Source organism: Amblyomma maculatum, chromosome 4 (assembly GCF_055883805.1).
Source record: "Amblyomma maculatum isolate TAMU_Amacu chromosome 4, ASM5588380v1, whole genome shotgun sequence".
NCBI lineage: Eukaryota > Metazoa > Arthropoda > Arachnida > Ixodida > Ixodidae > Amblyomma > Amblyomma maculatum.
In genome coordinates this window covers 103,497,715-103,517,322 of record NC_139347.1, presented here as the reverse complement: position 1 = coordinate 103,517,322, position 19,608 = coordinate 103,497,715, and positions in this window count along the sequence as shown.

Sequence of the window (19,608 nt, the reverse complement as noted above, 5' to 3'; positions counted from 1 at the left end):
CTTTGTTGCTTCCCATCAAAGCAAGCAGATCGCAAGCGGCATAATTTCTGCACTTATTTCATCTCATTTTGACTGGTCGGGGCACTAAATGAAGTAAGCATGCCATCCGCGTGAGGTTATTTCTTTCTGGCACTGACGCAGTGCAAGACACCCCACATTTAACAGAACTAAATATTACCGTGCATCGAAAGGTTTACGGTCCCACATCGCAGATTATTATTGCTTCTAGACTTGATTTTTTTATTATTGGACCTCTCTCCCCCTTAGCTTTCCGTTTTCTCATCGATTCATTATCAACTTCCCACGTTTGAATCGATATTCTCTAGAACTGTTACCTAAGCACCTATGTCCGTTTCTTCACATGAATTGTTTGTTTGAGCCCTATAGATGTTCTGCATAATGTTGAAAATGATCTGGTCTTAAGTGGATTAATCATTGCTACGATGAAATAATGCCTCATTTAGAAGGCAGTCATAGTTCTCTTTTGTGCTCCTGTTTTGGAACATGGTTGCCAGATTGCTTTTTTTATTTGCTTTATTTCTGGCTGAGGCAAACACGCACTCTTTTTTTATCTACAGTCGTACTGATATTTCTTCGATAGGCTTGCTTAAGTTTGTTGCCACACCCTTCAGAGTGCAACACGCAGCAATGCACTTGGCCTTTAAAGTCACGCGAAAATTTCATACTTAACTGTGCACTACGTTTACAATGAATTGTATGTAACTTGAACTTAAATCTTCTTGTTAATTTTCGTCGTTTAGCGTGATGAAACCATGTTAGAAGAGTATATTTTTTAAATGGAGGCAAATCTTGCAATTATTACTTAAACGCCATATTCCTTCTATTTTAGTAAAAGTGTAACATGCAAAAAATTACTTTTTATTCAATCATGAAATCAAATGAAAAAATAATGCAAATGAAATATTGTGATATATTATGTCAGTGTACCGTGTTTAACGCATGCTTTAGGGATTTCTTCCTTAGGCAAAATTTCGCTTCCCTGAAATTTGAAATAAAACTTACTTCACGCAAAATTCTCCCCGAGAAAAGTGCTTGCAAAAGCACAATCTGCAACACGGATAACTTTTCTTCAGAAGCCTTGGCGATGGTCGCTCTTGAGGCCTGGTAGATTTCGCCCGGAATGACGCTGGAAGGAAAGCATACTAGACAAATATGCAGAACGGCAAATAGAAACGGCTGCTCCGCGATGTATCGACAGGAACATTTGCGTCTGCAACAGCTAACATGGATGCTGTTGCCTTGGCAACGAACGAAAGCTCCCGAGACTCAGCGCCGTGCCCTAGCGACTCCTAGCGGGTGGTGGGCGGAGCCACCGTCTGCGCAATCGGCGCCGCTAGCAGACGACGCTCAGACAGTTTTTGGCTGCTCAGCGGTTGCCCACCATATGGATCGCTCCTGCTGTCGCTATTAGGGTGAGCGTCACGTGGAGACTATCAGCTGCCCGGTAGCACGGTAACATGTTTGGAAACAGCGGTGAATTTTCTTCAAAGGAACGTGGTCAAGATCTGGAAGCCAGAACGAAAACAGTGCTTTGCTACTCACCGATAAAACTGGTATCGAAGAGGCAATTGTGCCCAACGTGGGGGCGATAAACACCCATTTGGGCCAAGTCAGGAGCCCAGCCGAGCCGCTTCACTGACGTTGGCAGTGACTGAATGTCTTCGCCGAAGATCTAGAATGAAGAACGGTGGCACGTCATTCTATAAGGACTCGCGAACGTGACTAATCTTTAACACGCGAGTTTCATGGGCTCTCTATGGTGTAGTTTCGACCGTCGGTTTTGTTCATGGAGTGACGGTGCATTACGAATTCCTTTTCGAGCGCAGCGCAAAAACTACTCAAGTACAACACAGTTGTGCACCTGTCTATACATATAGTCGTCCGGTCTAAGCTGTGTTTATTCTTCAGCGCAATGAGCCGTATTGCGCAGTGATAGCACGGGCAATAATCTGTGGGTCACGATTCATCGCTGCAGTTGACCTATAATGGGTGTCGAATTTGACCTCCATTCCTTCTCTCCATCCTGCCATGCTCCTTCCCATTCTTCGATATCCTGAATATGCTGATCGGACCTTGATGAAGGAAATTAAGATCATTTCAAAAGATACAATGTATGTTTACCTCATGGACATAAACATTGTTGGCTGTGGTTAAAAATGACAACGGTATAACAGTTGCAAAATATGTGTGTTGTGACTATCTAGAATATGGCCTCTTGAAGGTTCATCATTCTTTTCATTTACCTTGTGCTCAATGTACTGACATATACGCGATGACACAAAAAACTCATGTTTTCTGGGGTTCTTTAAGTGAAAACAGTACTCAGAGATGTCATGCACAAACCGTTTCAAACTGCGGAAACATTTCTTAGCAATGGCAAACTAGCTTTCTACTAAGGTCTAACAGTTAATCGGCTCAGGCTTCAAACATATTTTATGATGACATGCACGATGTCATCATAAAATATGTTTGTACCTCCATGTTCCTCCATGTTATCCTCTTTAGTATACACCTATACATTTGAAAGTACCTAATATATATTGATAGCAACAATTGGGGTAGGCGACAGCCTTTTTCCAAAATGCACACAGGCTTCGTTATTCTTCTGACACCTTGTGCTTCGTGCAACGATAAGCCAGAGTTTTTTCATACGCTACAAGACATGGTTGCTTATAAGGCACAGAGTTGAGAATGTCAATAAGTGACTAGCGACTTCCATGCATTATGCGACGCTCATGTGTCAACAAGATTTAGCTGCACTTGCGTCCTACTTTTTTGACCAGAGGGCTTTAAAACACCATGAGTAGCTTCCTCAAGGTTGTATGCTTTATTTTCCGATACCCAATAGTAAAACAGCTCTCCATGGAAAGGTTTATGCGAACGTTTTTCTATAATCCAACGCTTTCCTGGAAAAATGTTTTAGTGCCTTTCTGAGCTGATTGTTTGAATAACATTTATGCGCAGTTTGGGCTCAATTAACGTCCTACAGGTTATCATCTTTAGTTTGAGGCTAGTTGTGCGAAAGAAAAAAGGATGCCTTTTGTCAGATAAAAAGTCATTTTTTGCAATTTTGTCATTGAGTATTTCAGCTGCATCGGAGCCTTCAGATTATTATTTCACATAATTTTATTACACTGCCCAATTGCACATACTTCTGTTGAGGGTACAATACCTTGCAGTATGTCAGATAATGCCTGGGTTATTTATAATCTGAGAAATAGATAGCTCGAGTCACTAGTTTCATGCTGTGTTAACCTGGCGTCGTAAGTACGCTAAATGTTTCAGAAAATATTTCCAAATTTGTTTGGTTTGGTTTGTGGGGTTTAACGTCCCAAAGCGACTCAGGCTATTAGAGACGCCGTAGTGGAGGGCTCCGGAAATTTGGACCACCTGGGGTTCTTTAACGTGCACTGACATCGCACGGCACACGGGCGCCTTACTTCTCGCCTCCAACGAAAAGCGGTCGCTGAGGCCAGGATTCGATCCCGCATTCTTGGGAACTATAGTCGAACGCCGTAACCACTGCGCCACCCCGGCGGGCTCCAAATTTGTTTGCTCTAGCAAGTATTTATAATCGATTATATCTAAATTTAAACGATATTCTTGCATTATATTTCCAAAAGTAAAATTATCGCGAACAAGGTTTCTGTAGAAAGAAACAGTATTTACTTTCCTGGCATGTTATGAGGTAAACACAACAGTGATCTGAACAATACCTGAGTGAAGGTGGCTATGCATTGAGCGCTTTGAAGAGTAACCAAAAATTCACCAATGCTCGGAATCCAATTGATGCATTGCAAAAGTTGACAATCATCGACAATTCGAACACGCACACATCCCTGGTCGCGGCGAAATTCGGCCTCTCATCGCAATGCTGCACATGGTGATGACTTCCTTGCCGTGCGAGGTATCGCAAAGCGGGGAAACTTAGGAAAGCTGCATTCATGACTTGCAAATCAGATGCGCGAAGCAGGACGAGAGGGGAGAAAACCGCAGCATTCATGTTAGGGAGATAGGGAAGCAGCGGGGAGCCCTTTAGGTAGTGACGCAGCCGCATAGCGTAAGGATGAGGGGAAGAAAGGCCCTAGACGTATGAGAGGATGGAAAGTGTAAGAAGGGGGTTGAAACGAAGAGTCGGAAAAGGGTGAGGAGAAAGGAAAGTGTGGGAGAGGCGCTCATCAAGAAAGCGGCTTGCGAGTAAGCCCGTTCGGTGATTTAATTGAAGCGAGGCTCGCGACTCTGAAAGCTTTAGTTTCAAATCTTTAATGCAACTTGAACCCAGCGCCTGCCCGCACTCTGCCTCCCACTCGCTTTCACTCGAGCCGTGCGACCATGGCGAAGCGAAGCGACACGACGACGGAAGTGGTGGCCCGAATAACCTGGTCCCTTTCGCTCTTGCCCAGTCTCGGTGGCAGCACGTGGTCTCAACAACATTAGTGACCATTCTCCGTTTTAAAGGTCGGTTACCGCAATGAGAGTACGTTGTGAGTATATATAAACAAACTCTATCGTGCAAATGTGTAGGATATATTTCTTCAATTTTCACCAAATTTTCCTGTTTGTTTTCGGTTGTGTTTTGCTTGACCTAGTGCATGTCTTCCAGAGAAGATGCGAAAGAATTTTGCACTCAAAGTTCAAAGGTATAATACCTCCTCCCACCCCCTTCCACACACACACTAACACCCCTTTGCCCTCCTTCCAGCTCGACCGCTTAGTGCGGCCACGCATTCCTGCCTCCAATTGTTTGGTTAGGTTAATGTCCAGTATGCCACGGTTATTGCGCTTGTTTAGTATTTCACTATCGTAAAAGCGGCACTTTACTTCATTGTTATTTTTTGCGTGGAGATGCACTAGAAATTAAGTTAATCTGTCACGATATTTCTCTGCCCGAATGCGATCTCATTACTGTCCACAGAGTCGGTAGAGCTACAAAGAATATTTTTGCTCTAAACTTCAACGTGTTAAGAATGCGGAGAAGCTGCCGATAAATTGAGTGAAGGGCTGCGCAGAGCAAATACGGGCAATCTTTAGGACGCCTTTTCATGCTGTAGACTGGCTTATTTCTAATTTAAATTTTGTTTTTTAAACCTTTAGCAGGCAAATACTTATTCGGATGGACTCAATAATTGCACCTTTTGGTACACGACTTGCATTATTATCTGCGGTTTCGGTGCCATTATAGAAGATCGAAAGCAATATTAGTCAGTGGCTAGGGCAAGAGAAGAGGACAAAGTTTTTGTAGCAATGAAATGAGTTTCATTTTGTTTAGTATTCTCTAGAAGTAAGTTCAAATGCTGAATCCAAACAAGCCAATTTAAATGATCGATTTCTCGGCGGTAGCTTAAATAAAAAAATCCATTTGAAAGCAACGCTTTTTCATTAAAAAAGTCTTCTCTCGTTATATTGATGCTGGGTGCATGACGGAACAGAATGAAGATCATATAAAGGGTAAATTTTTCTTGCCTTTTTATCTTCGGTATAGAAATAAGCTTAATTAAAACTTCCTGCTGGGCGAATACGTAGTTCATCTTGATGTAGATGTTTTTTAGCGCAAACAAAGACACGGACAAGAAAGGCGAGACGTGTGTGTACATCTCGCCTTTCCTGTCCTTGTCTTTGCGCTAAAAACCCCTACATCAAGATAGAAATAAGCAATAGCTTGTGTAATTTGTTGAGAAGTTGAAGACTTAAACTGTGAAATATTTATGCTAATGATATGCTTTTATAATAATGCAAAAAGAAACTTCAATATAATTTGAACAGATCAAGTTCCTCAGGCAGTCGGATATCGGACAGTCGGACAGTCAGACACTAACTCAACGACACCAGTACATAGAAAGGTAAGGTGATAAATAGATGGCAGGTATCGGCAATATTTTTATTGCCCTAGGTTTCTCATGTCATCGTCGCACGTTGCATCCGTGTAAATATAACATTCTATCTATGGGAATATGGAGCTTTAAGTGCCGTGTTCGCGTACTTTGAAAGTAATTTACTTGCCGCTATAGGGCTTGAACCTTTTCCTCAGTTTTTGCGGCCAGCTGAGGGTTTGATGCCCTTTTGATACCGAAGCTGCGGCATACTTTGGTTGCAAGGTAACGAGCACATCATACGTGTATCTGAGTTGCACCCATTTCTCGCTCAGAAGTGAAATAACAGAATACAAAGCGGCTGCTTTGAAAACGTCGGTGTAGACAACCACCAAATACCAGCTGCATCTTTTTGCTCCTCATTTTGCGTTAAACATATCATTTTTGCGTTCGCTGCCTTCAGGTTAGTAATGTCTTATTTTCCAACGACCTTTTACTTAGTTTCCTGACAACCTGTAGTTTATCTTTGCAAAAAAAAGAAAAAGGAAGGTGCACCGCAGATTCAATTTGAATCATTTTGATCGTCCTGTCCTATGTGTCTCCTTATTTTGTGTGCCATGTTCTTCAGCGCATTTTTCCACCATTGTTTACGCAGACGATCAATAATTATCCAGAGAACAACTCTTTTTGAATCAACGTATGCTTCCGAAATGCGCATTATTTTGCTTGCTTCCGAAAACTCTTCTGTGTATGCTTTATATTGACAGACCAGAACGCAATGTAACTATGCCCTTTTCTACTTCGAATGAAAAGCAAACGCTCCTCTCAAAGCCTTGATGAAGATTGGCAACTGGAGGACGGTAATCGTGCGGTCCACAATCGCGCCAGCCACGTACTGTTGATTTGTAGCTGGACACCTGACAGACTCCAAAAGCATTAATAAGCCGAAATCGTTATTAAAAGGTCCCGTCAACTTAAGAATGTTTCGTTAACACACAGAATGGCATAATCCACAAATGAATGCAGTGATTGCAAATGTGACTATGGCAAATTGCGCGAAGCGGTACCTATGTATATTTCCTCAGCCTATAGAATGCTGCAACGCTTGTACGTGTGCAGTTTATTTACCAACGGATGGAGACCAGAACAACGAGCCAGCTTGGGGATTACCCTGGGGATCCAGCGCACACCTCGTACCGAAACACGAGCTATATAATCGTCATTCACCCTTTTTGAAAATCCTTTCAACCGCACCATCAGAAGAAGTAGAGATAGTGTAGTCAATGATTCTAGGTTCGCGCCGTAACGTTTGGCTTCATCTGTCGACTATGGGTGTCTAATATGGAAGTAGTTATTGGCATTCACCAAATTGAGGCTTATCTCTACATTGTATCGACTACGCTAATCTTCCTTTGAGGGGGATATATGACAAAAATATTCTAATTCATTAAGAATGGTGTGTTCTTTTTATTTGATGCTCTGCCAAGGTGTAAAATGCACTAGAAAGTATTAGCTCCATTTTCGAGGCGTTACACAATATATTGTGTAAGGAGTATTGCGTAAAGAAGGAGTAAACTCCTTCTTTACGCTCCGAAAAATGATTTTTGGGCCTACAAGTAATAACGGTCGCTCTCTATAAAGGTTTTTAACGTTTCTTTCCCTTTTCTCTTTCAAAGGGATATGGTCCAGGAAGGAAAGTTATCTATAATTGGTTTTTACGCTTCATCAAGTTGATCACAAATAAAAGTGTGTGCAAACAGTAGGCGTCGTCATCCTTGCTCACTGAAAGCTAGACCAAGTACATCCCCTAGAAAAGTGGTAAGTCTAACGTTAAGGGAGAAAGCGTGCAGAGTGGATCATAGAGTTAATTACATGCTACTCGAAATCAAGGTGAAGAAATGAGCTTGGGTCAGCCATTTAGTGCGAAGAAATTAAAGCCGATGGTCGTAAAGACAACAAATTGCATTCGAAAGGAAGTAAAGCGTAGAAAATGGCGGCAGGAATTTAGCAGGGAAAATGAGGTTAGGAAGTTTGCAGGCGTCAAGATAATACACCTAACAAAAGAACGGGTTAGTTAAAACAATGGGCATAGTACGACTGGTGATGGTAATGGCATCACCTACAGAGCAAAAGCTTAGCCCTTATCTCTTCAACTAGCCTAGTCCGGTGCCAGCTAGCGTGACCTAAACGTGGCTAAGTTCCTAGTCTTATCCGCCGTCCTAACTGTCCGTTGCCATTGCTGCAGTAAAGATATAACGTTTCAAGCGTTTGTTTTCACAGAGTACACATATGATTTATGCCTCTGCCCAGACTCCTGCTGACCACTTAATTCACCCTCGGTTATTTATAGTATGCTCAATGTTCCCGTTACACAATTCCTTATGCAAGTTCCAGCCTCCATGTGCTACAAGGTTTTTAGCCTTGCCAGCACATTTTCTCTGCAGATCCCTTAACTAGTCGAATTCGTCCGAAGCGTTGCAACCTGACCATGATTTGTTACTTTTGCAAATGACTTGGTGCAGGTGACACCATTGCTCACATTTCAACTACAGTTTGATTTGCTCTATACTTTGTATAGACTATAGAGTCTATCATGCAAGAAACACACCTCGGGTGGCTTCAGAAAGAACCAAATTAGCAGAAAATTTGAGCAGAGTGATAAAAAATTTGTTATATCTGGGCTACAAAATATATTCTTTGAATGCATGTTTTATTTTTGTCTTAATGTTTTCTCCTTCATCTTTATATACTGAAATTCCTTTCCCGGAGTGCGGCATAACAACTCGGTTTATTCACTTGTTTTAGCTGGGCTCATTTCTTCTCTTTTTCCTCCTGTATGTTCATAGGGTTAAAATTTCAGAAATAGATCTTATTGTATAGTAATAACAAAACTGAATTAATATCACTACTTTGAAAGCACGCAGTCATTGTCACACACAAGCGATTTGTTGCGAACCCTTGTGTCGGGGCTTACCTTTAGTGAAAAAGGTGATTTCAAGACCTAAACCTAAGATTAGGTTCAAATAAAGAATATGAATTTCACGCTAGAGGAAGATGTCCAAGGTATTGACTGCATTTCTTGTTTGTGTTTTTTCACAAATTGGACGCTGGTCACTGTTCATTCAACATTCCTCTCTTTGCAAGGTTGAACTGTTTTAAAATATGAAACAAAGAAGAGTGTTTCAATCTGCAGATTGCAGATTTCGCGAAAGGTGCGTTAGAAAGAACGCTGGGAGGACAAGTCTGCCGGGGATGCATGCTTAGATGCAGTATGCAGTTCTTTTTAAGGAATACCATACACTTGAAAAGGCGGGGTAAGAGACTGCGTGTGCGTAAGGCAGAATTCTGCAAAGTGTGACCATTGAACATACTGTTCCAGCAATTATTTGGTTCATTTTTCTCACCATGACCCTCTTTGTCGCTCAACCGCACTTGCGCAGCCTCTTTTTTATTATTGTTCTTCGAAAGCATTACTCAACATTTGGGCTGCAGTTGTAGCCTTGAAAGTGTAGTCTTCTCGAGAGCTAAATGTGGGGAAAACGTGTTCTTAGATACATTTTCAGGAATAATTTGTCTTGTTTTCTTCGTAGAAGCGATTGCATGGTATTTTGAAACTACTTGCTCAAGATGCGGCGCTTCGCTGTTGCGATTCTTTCATGCATAATCTAATAATTTATGCAGCGCTAGATGCCTATTCTGCATCAGACGTTTGGGTAGCACTGCAGTTTTTCTGGTTTCCAGTAGGCCGTTGGAGCAATCAGTTTTCTTATAAAAGCTGACGTCGAGTACGCCTTTGCAAGTTCTATATTTAGCAGTCTTGAAAACGATTACTTTCGCTTGCACAGTGATCTTATCCCAGAAAATATGGCGGTTGGCTAAATACTTTGTTGAGCTTTCTTTAGCCCTCGTGTCACCTAATGCAACGTTGTACCCATATTTATGAGATGATACTATGCACAGTGGTTGTGTAAAAATAGCTTGTTTCTACGGTAGTAGGAAAATCGCTCCATCATCGTTCTAGATTGCGCCGAACAAGAAAACATACTTTTCGCACCGTTTTCATCAGCCTTACTCCTCCTATGTCCATTATATTCTCCTCCAAGAATTGTACGCGAGAAACATGATACAAATAAATCTACCGTTTGTTATTGCGACGGAATATTTATCTTCAAGTGGTTCTTTACCTATATACCGAGCCCACTTCCACTTGAGTAAACGTACGAAACTCACAACGTGAAAACGCTGAATATGAATATTTCACTATAGCCCGAGCGTTGGCTACGGCACATGCACGTCAACCGCTATTACACCCCCGCCGCTGCCACAGGTGGGCCGAGCACCAACTCATGTATAACGCATTCCAACCGAGCGCGCTAGCACGTCGCCTACGACGTGACCTGACAGATTAGAATTTATACAAGTGAAAGGAAGCATTTGGAGTAACGTTACGTTATAGAGCTAAGCTACGCGTCCGTCTTCATGACAACAGTAGGAAGACGGCGTTGCTAAAGTAATATCCTGGAATCGTTTTGCATTGCCAATATATTGCAAGATGCTCGTAGTTTAGCGGAAACCGCTTTACTTCGCCTTGTCTTCAAAGAATATACTTAGTTTTTCAGATAGACAGTACTGGCGGTACTTTGCTCAAAAACGACTAACGAACTCTGCGTATCTGACGGCATTTTTTCAGTGCGCGCATGAGGTCAGACGAAGCGCACTAGGTCATCATTTCAGTCCTTGTAAATGAGCTACCTCTATTTCTGAATCTTTTACATGCTGTAGCGGACAAGAGTCGGCCATGCGTTTAACTGTAACGTCCTAGTGTTACGAACCAGCTCTCCGTTCTGCTTTATTTTTTTGCGCCTGTATGTCTTAAGTGTCCATCTGTCAAATAAATGGTTTGCCGCCAAAAAACCCAAGCCATCGTTTGACGTTTTAGAAAACATTTCTATCGCAGCAGTCATAAATACTTGTGAGATACCAGTGTCAAATCAGCATGTGTCCTTATAACATAAGGCCGACAATCTTTACCGTCATATAACTTCCTTCTGAATTAGAACGCGGCTTTTTCTTGGTATATCTTCTGTCATGTTCAGCAAAGCTAGATCTATTCTAGCAATTTTTGGTTTTTCGCGATTTCTATTTCACTTACAACTCAAACTTATAGCAAAATTCACCTTTTTTTTTTTTCTAAATACATGGCCAGCCATAAACACCATCGTTAGAGGGCCTTAACTATATGGTGGCACCTACGTGGATTCAAAGCTTCACGCATTCAGGTAGATTTCAATAAAAATATATCATATACATAGAAGGCAGTTTGAAATAACACGGTGCCTTATACAATAGGAAGTAAGTTCTATACACAACTGTAACAGATATACAAGGAGAGAACTTATTAAAGAAAATATTAAGAAAGCACCAGATAACCATTTTGTAACAAGAATGTGGTCATTCACGCAGTAAAATGTATGCAAACGACGGAATACAACGTGGACATGTGCACAACAAACGTATTAAGAAGGTTCTTCAAAACAAAGGTAATATAGATGTTCAGAAGTCAAACATTATTTAAGATTATTGGTAGGGTGTGTGCGTGCGTGTGTTTGTCCGTGGAATCAGCTAAACGACGTGGAAAGAATTCTTCATTGTAATTAATTTATAACGGTAAAATAAGCATATGAAGGGAATGCCTAAGCAGACATTGGCAACTAGTCTCAATCTCCTTTTCTGAAACGGTTTTGTCCTGCTGTTAGGCTTAGGTGTATGCGCCCAAACCACTCTGTACTTGACATTGTACAATTGCAAGAAATCATAGATTAGCATTTCCCGGACTTTTCATTGTGACCTGTTTTGAGCAACAAATTTCATTCAGAAATTTGTACATTTCATTTGAATGCGAATACCAACGTAAATTTCAAGAGAACTGAGCCACAAGTGTTTTTTTAGTTTCTCAGTATTTGCATCCATCATCTCAATCGCTTTGTTTTACTTTTTGTAGAAGGAGAACAGGCACAGCCCGGGCATCGTAATTAATTACTGTTTAAATATTTGGCACGAAGCATTTCGTAGAGGAATCAGTTGCGTTATGCCCAAGGGTACAACTGCGTTTCTAAATGTCTGCTCTAACTTACGACGACGTAGAAACTTCAATGACATTCTTAATGTGCAAATATCAGTTGTAAGCATTAAGACGTCTTCCAAAACTACCTTCTCAATTGTCACTTTCAGCTTTTAGTTGCGTAAGTCAGATAAAACTATGGAGTTCTCGCGAAGTGGACAGATCATGAGTGCAAAATGAAACTTTAATCACTGCAATACTACAAGCCACACATCGAAGCACGAAGAAGCCAAGGGAGAGAGCAGGAACAGCAATAAAGCGCAGGATGCGAATTTCAATAGCAAAACACGGGATGGTCAAAACGCAGTTGCTCCATTGCAAAGATGAACTGGCTTGGTCTTATCTTGTCTGACCAAAGCGAACACAGAAGCTGCCTGTACAAAACCTTCATCCGCTAAGGATTCTTCTCGTCACCTTTAGTGAATGAAAGCAATGAGATTAAATAGTGACGAAGATCTATTAATAGTACTGTGTTTAAACACAAGATACTGATGCGCACTGCAGCGGTCTAGGAAAGCGAAATCCATTACAACCACACCACAGCTATTCATTCACACTCTGTTGTGTCGCTACGCTAGCTGGAATAACACTATGGAGGATGCATTATTGAGGCAGTACAAAATAATATCGAAAGGATGGGGCCTTTGAGTGGGAGTAAAACGTAATCATGGATCACAACGATGACTTCTAAATTTGTGCTTTCTCATGAGCTGGCCGGGTCAATTCGAAGATGGAAATACCGCGCACAACTAGGAACAAACTTCTATCGTATGATCAGTTGCAACCAGTAGATACTTCACAAAACAACTACCAACACTAGCATTTGCGAACTCCAGAAGGATTAGTACGCAAAAAAATCATAAATGAAATATGTCTGCACGAGCTGCGCTTACTGAAAATAATTTCTGTAGATACCCAAGTGTGCGGGGCATGAGTCACTATAGGGGCCACTAGCAAATTGTTTTCTTGTGTGAATTGGGCTTAACTTCGTATATAGAATTTTACTGTCCCAAAGCTGCTCAGACTATCAAGAACACCGCATGGGAGGGCCGTCTAGTTGGGGTTTTTAATGAGCAACAATCTCGCACAGTGCAAGACCGTCTTGTTAGTCTCAGTCACAAAGCGGTCACTCCGGCAAAGCCGCCGCAGTGGCTCAGTGGTTATAGCACTCGGGTAGTGCACTAAGTTCCCGGGTTCGATCCCGGCCGCAGCGGTCTCATTTCGATGGAGAAGGAAGAGGCGTCCATGCACTCTACGATGTCAGTGCACGTTAGGGATGCCCAGGCGGTTGAAAGTGTTCTCGAGGCCTCCATTACGGCACCCCTTTATCTCTTTCTTCTTTCAGTCCACCCGCCTCCCATCTCTTACGGTGTGGTTTAAGTGTCCGCGGAGAATTGATACTGCGACTTAACGTTTTCTTAAATCAATTTATATTTCTATTTCACGCCCCAGCTGTGATCTATCGCGCATCATTAGGCCCAAAGTCGAGCGCAACCTTTAGAGCTCATAGCGGGGTGTGCAATGCCGATCCTTCTCTTTGGTACACGGTGTACGACACAGACGCACATAGTTAATAAAGATCCTTAACGAAATATCAATAGAATAAACAAAATCTTTCAGAAAGCTTGATGGATCTCAAGCAAGTATCCTGCGGTGCGCTTGTTCCAGAAAGGACACGCACTGAGGAAGTCTTTTCAACCAGTTAAGAGTGATGGAGACGATATTACTTCTGCGCTGTAAAAACGATCCAGTATGCTTTAGAATAGCTCTCTCGGGTGTTTGTTTTTTTTTTTCCTGCTCTAATGGTTAGTTATTGCTGTTGTTGAATGATTGCTTTTCATATTTCAAGATGGTACAATTTAATGGATAAGTATATATAGTAAAGCGGCAGTTTGGACGAGTTGGGTATGTATTGCTTAAAACACGGGACGCAGGGCCGCATTATCCAGGGTTCAAAGGGTTCACCGTTCTCAGGGGCCCCACGAGAGCTGATAAAGAATGGCGGACTTCAAGGTCTATAAAAGAAACAATTATATCATCCTTGTGATTGCCCATGGTGAAAAACTTAAAATTAAACATTAGGTATTGCAATGTCGAATGCTCCAAAAGCTGTTCGTGGGATCATGCGCTTATTCCCAAGGCCAGATATTTCGCCAGTCAAAATACAAAGCTTTGTACTCGTCCAGAGGGACGAAAAAAATACAAAGTAGTCTTAGGTGGTTCTAACTGGTTTCAGCTGGTCCCGGCTGTTAATCGGCGATAACTGGTTACATGTGCCTACCAGCTGGAAGTCAGCTACTTCCACTTGGTGGTCAAGTGTACGTAACGAGTACTAACGGCTTTCAGGCGGGAGACAGCTCATACTAGCTGTACACCAACTGACCTTTGTCATTACTATTGTCGAGGTCAGTTGTGAGCTTTATAAATTTGAGCGTAACCTGCGAAGCTTGTGACGAAATAAATAAATTACTAGTTAGAGCTTATGACTGCCCATAGCTGACAGCCGTTTCAGTAATTTGTAGCTGCTGGGAGTAGAGACTCGAGATTCACAGGCTGCTCAACGATGAAGGTATCATAATGAAACTCTCACAAAAAAGGCTCAAACACAATTATAGAAATGTAAATACATTTATTCACGCGCTTATAAGTAAAATAAAAAAATAGGACACGTTATGTCAATACACGCCCCATTTAAAAGTTGAGTTATTGTGATATATTTAAGCGGTTTTTTTTTTCTTTTCTTAGTGTAAACATGTAATGAAGTTAAGAAGTGCTTGAGGCTGGTCTAGTTGGAACATCGTCTCATAAATGCTGCGCTGCTTAGAAAATGGAACTATACAAACGCTGAGGTTAAGCGCAATCTTCCAAACACGGCAGTGAGCACAGGTGACGAAAGACCATGGCGAGGGCATACGTCAGAGTACGCGTTCGTCACCGGGCTTCAGCGATGAAATTGATGAACACACAAATACGTTGAAGAGGTGGTCCGGACTTTTTTCTAAAACGAATTATCTGACAGGGCATTGGGCCACGGAATGTCGAAATAGTTAGATTTATGTCCGTGTTAATTAACACCTATTTATGCCGTTCTAAATAGCGGCGTCAACTGGCAAATCTTTTCCTTGGAGGGCGAGCTGGAATGAGAGCATCGGACAAGTTACATTCCACGTTATACACACGCACTCACGGAGAGCTGGTAAAGGCAGTAAACAATGCGTCAAAGGTTTCAAGAAGAATCAGCTGATCTTTTTCATATTATAAAAAGGCAATTAAAAAAAAAGCAATGCTTGCTCTTTCAAACGCAATTCGCGTGCTTGCGTGTACGTATTTTTTTAAGATAATGTGTCCGCAAACCCTTATCTCTGGCGCTTTGAGTTAGAGGATGCCGGAGATAAGGTGTATTGCCGCCGGGTATCGTAATCAGCACAATAGCCGTTCCAGCGAACTAGTTTTGATTCCGAGCTGCGTAATAACCATAAACATAAGCGTTTTTAGATATATTTCCAAGTGGAGAAATATATCTGCTTTCGTCATATATTCTTTTTATTCCGGTCTTTCTCACCAAAAACAAACCATCCACCTAAGGTAATGTATTGTTCGAGCAGCAGAGGAGTATTATTCCAAGCTAATAGTTTAGCGCCGAAAGAAGAAAGAGAATTAAAAATTGCGGGGTGCTACGCTCCTAATCTGTAATCAATATTGAGGGAAGGAAGGAAGGCAGCGCAAAAATAGGCAACGAAGTAAAATGACGAGAAGTAGGCGTCAAAATAATATGAGTGCAAGAAAAATCACCCGTCACATCGCCACACGGTATAGCGCGGAAAAATGATTACCACAAGTGAGCGATCACTGCTGCGGCACCAAGGCAACACGCAGCACTGTGGTTCGCGAGAAAGCTGATAACCAGAGCGCCGGGCTGTTCTAACTTTTAATTTTAATGTAAGTTGATCGTCCAAGCATCGCTGGCAAAAATCTATTTTCTCTCATTGCTATGAATTTCTTCCTTCCAAAAACCATCAGTCGACGTTGAAGTAAAACTCCGCATAATTATCGTAATTATTTGAGAAATATTTTTGCAAAAGGTCGCTTCAAGCAACTAGCGGGCGATACTTGCCTGAAGGGCTCCCTTCTTTATGCATAGTGCTAAAGAAGCACTGGCGCAACGTTGCCAGTGCAAGAAGCAGAGCTCAAGAAGAAGGCGCTCTCATAAGAGTTTTAAGATTGTTCACTGCCCTCAAACGCAAACAAGAAGTTGAAAATGTTCACATTTTAAAAAAGACATTTATAGAAATGTCTCCAAGAAAAAGCTTTACAGTATTGGAGTACGAAAGCAAGAACGGTATAGGCGTATAAAAAAACTTTGCGATAGCCGCCGCACACGATTCTTCTCTGAAGTGGTTCGTCGTTAAGGAATTTATGTTTACCTCTATACGAAGCTAATCGCCAAACTAAATTAAAAACTAACGAATTTCGAAACGTCTGCCATTGAGAGTTTGATATATACGTATTCGTGGACAGGAACGGCTGTTGCGTTTTGCTCCGGCCCTTGTAGTACAGCCTATGCGGGGTAGCACACGATTTGCGCTCGAGTGTGAAGGTGTGGCATTGTTTGCGACGCTTGGCAATAGTGACGTGGATAACCTTGACATTAGAAAGAGCTTACGGAGGTCTGTGTGCGCATCTCTACCATAAACCTTTAAGGTAGAAAAAAAGCACTCATGAAAATACTCATAACATTGCGTTGTGCAAGGGACGCAGATCAGTGATCCAAAACTATTATGCTGATAACACCTACAACCAGCGCGATCAGCTATTCTACCCCTCAAATTTTACAAATATATGGTGCAATAAATTGTATTGTTCTATTTTGTTATGTTTTTGTTGAATATATAAGAGTACTACTCACACGAAGCAAGCGCAGGGAGCTTCTTCGCGAAGTGGTGATGGAAAACAAACTTCACCACAAAAACATATTGAAACTGAGGTACCCGCAATGCTTCTGCCGGTGTGTAATCCCGTGAGCGCCCTCCGGTCGATGGGGGAAAATGCCCCCCCAGAACCTAATCGTGGTCAGCGCGTCATCGGTGGCTAAGGTGCAGCTGCTGTTGCATCCGCGTGACGCCGCTGGCTTGGATATATTAGTGTCTCGTGAACGCGTGGCTGGGCGCAGGTAACGGCCTTCGACCGCCGCGGCAGATCCGCATGACCGGGATTCAGTCGACAATAGTCAGTCAGCTTGTACGCCCCGCCCACGAGCGGTAGAATGTCACGGTGGCGGATCGCCGATCACGGTATGCTAAATCTCTCTATTAGAGAGATCAACGGTATGCTAAATCTCTCTAATAGAGAGATCGCGGATCACGGTATGCTAAATCTCTCTAATAGAGAGATTTAGCATACCGTGATCGGCGATCCGCCACCGTGACATTCTACCGCTCGTGGGCGGGGCGTACAAGCTGATTGGTTTCGATGCGCCAGGTCAGTGTGCCGACATCAAGTATGTGGCGCCATCTATCGGCATGAAAGTGATCTGGGCATGCGCAATGGAACGCGCGGTGGCGGATCACGGTAGCGGATCGCGGATCACGGTGTGCTAAATCTCTCTAATGAATTGAGCTGGCAGCGTCCAAGACTGGCGCGCTGTAGTATTCAAGTAGTGCGGTGCTGCTCACATCCACGCTTGCAAACGGGTGTAGCGTGCTCAGTGAAAAGACGTAATATAGGGCGCGGATTCAGCTTCTAAAACCATTCACTCGCTTGAAACTCAAAGTGTTTCTGTTAACCATCTTCAAACGAATGCCATTGAATGGTAGTGTGCAGCCTGTTACTACCTTTTAAGATATTAATTACTAGGAACACCTATGTGTTTAACTGACGACTGATTGTTTCTCAAATATTGAAATAAACTTCTTGAACAATAAATATTCATACTGACGGGCCTTAAGTTTTCTCATATATGAAATAGTTTTGTAGGATTGTCTTCCTTGTTAAAGCAGAGAAAAAAAGTTCAAACAAATGTTTTAGACAAAAAACTGTGATAAAAGGTTCAAAAGGAACAGTTTGATACTTTTTCAATGCTATATATTTTGTAAATAATAAAACTAGTTTATTTTATAAAATTATGTTTGAAAGCTCAGCGCATTTCCTTCATGTAAAATACCAGTTGTGCGTAAATATTTTACATTTTTAATTTTAGGGCTACGGTTTACTGCAGTTTGTGAAATAAGATGGTGGATAAGACTGCCGCCAAGCTAAGCACAGGATGACTGCAGTTTATTTCTCGATGTTAAATTTAAGATCGAAGAGCCGTTCAACCTGGGTGCCGAACCGGAATTTTTTCGAGTTTCGGAACCCGAACGCCTTTCGCCGGGTTAGGGTTCGGGCTCAGTTCCGGTTCCGGAGACACATTTTCTCCCGGTTCGAAACGGTTCGATCTTGTCCGTACCGGTAAAACGGGAAAAGCAAAAACAAAAAAAAAAAAAACATCCAGTGTAATTGTTTCTTCACTTTGTTTTTTAATACTGGGGTTTCTTTTTGGTTCCAGTATTACAAAAGTTTAAAATTCATATAGTGCTCCGTTTATTGTTTGTGGTCACTGAAAACATTTTTTTTCTTTTCGATAACGATAACAGCGACAGTTTCAGGAACCCTGTGTTTTATAAGCGCTCTTGTCCACAGGACTACCATGGAATGAAGACCCTACTTATCCTTTTCTTGTTTGTTTTGTGCTTTTTACTACTTCATGAATTCATTCTTTAAGGTAGCCTGTTCCCACCGCCTCCCTGGGTTTTATTTCAGTTTCTTACGCTGCGGTTTCCTGATTGCATAATTACTGCCATTCCCTCCAGATTTTTTTCTAAGGGGCATATAGTTGCAGGTTTCTTCGGCCCGCTTGACCCTCCCTGGTTTTTGAAGGTTTTTGTCCCGATCCAACCTCATGACCGAGCAACCCGTAGACCAGGTAACTCATTAGTTAAGTTTTCCCTGAATAGTGCACTTCTTGCTTTCAGAGCCACCCTTCTAGACTGTCTTAGATATTCGCATCAGTGACGGTTGATAAAGTTATGAACCGGATTCCTTTTTTCGATTTTTAGACACCGTTTGTAGTAGTACGGGCTGCAACGATAGCACACTAAATGAAACATGTGAAAAATTATTGCTATGATTAATTCTTCTAATTTCTTTGCTCCCTTTATCCTTTGCATTTGAACATCGCAGCATCACCTCTGGCATAGTTTAACTTGCCAAAGGATATATGTAAAAAAGCAGACATCGCTTATGACAAACTGAAGAGAAGACAAAAGGGGAATCACAAATAATATGCACTACAGGCATTACTTCGGTACTTAATTATTCCTGTGCCGTGTGGGATCCCTTGCTCAAAAGCGATACACAGCGCGAAGAACGAGTGCAAAATTTAGTGCACGATATGCATTCGGAGACTAACAAAACATTTCAGTGTTGCATGTCCTAAGAAGAGCCTCGGCTGGTATTTATTAGAGTAATGTAGAAAGGTGTTATGGCTGGAGTTTCTTCATAGTATATGTATTGCTCGAACTGGTTAATGGAACGATAAGTACTTACTTCCTCCCAATACCATTTACTGTCGGCAAGACCTTGCGAATAAAGTTAGAGATAGGTGTAATACACAGAGAT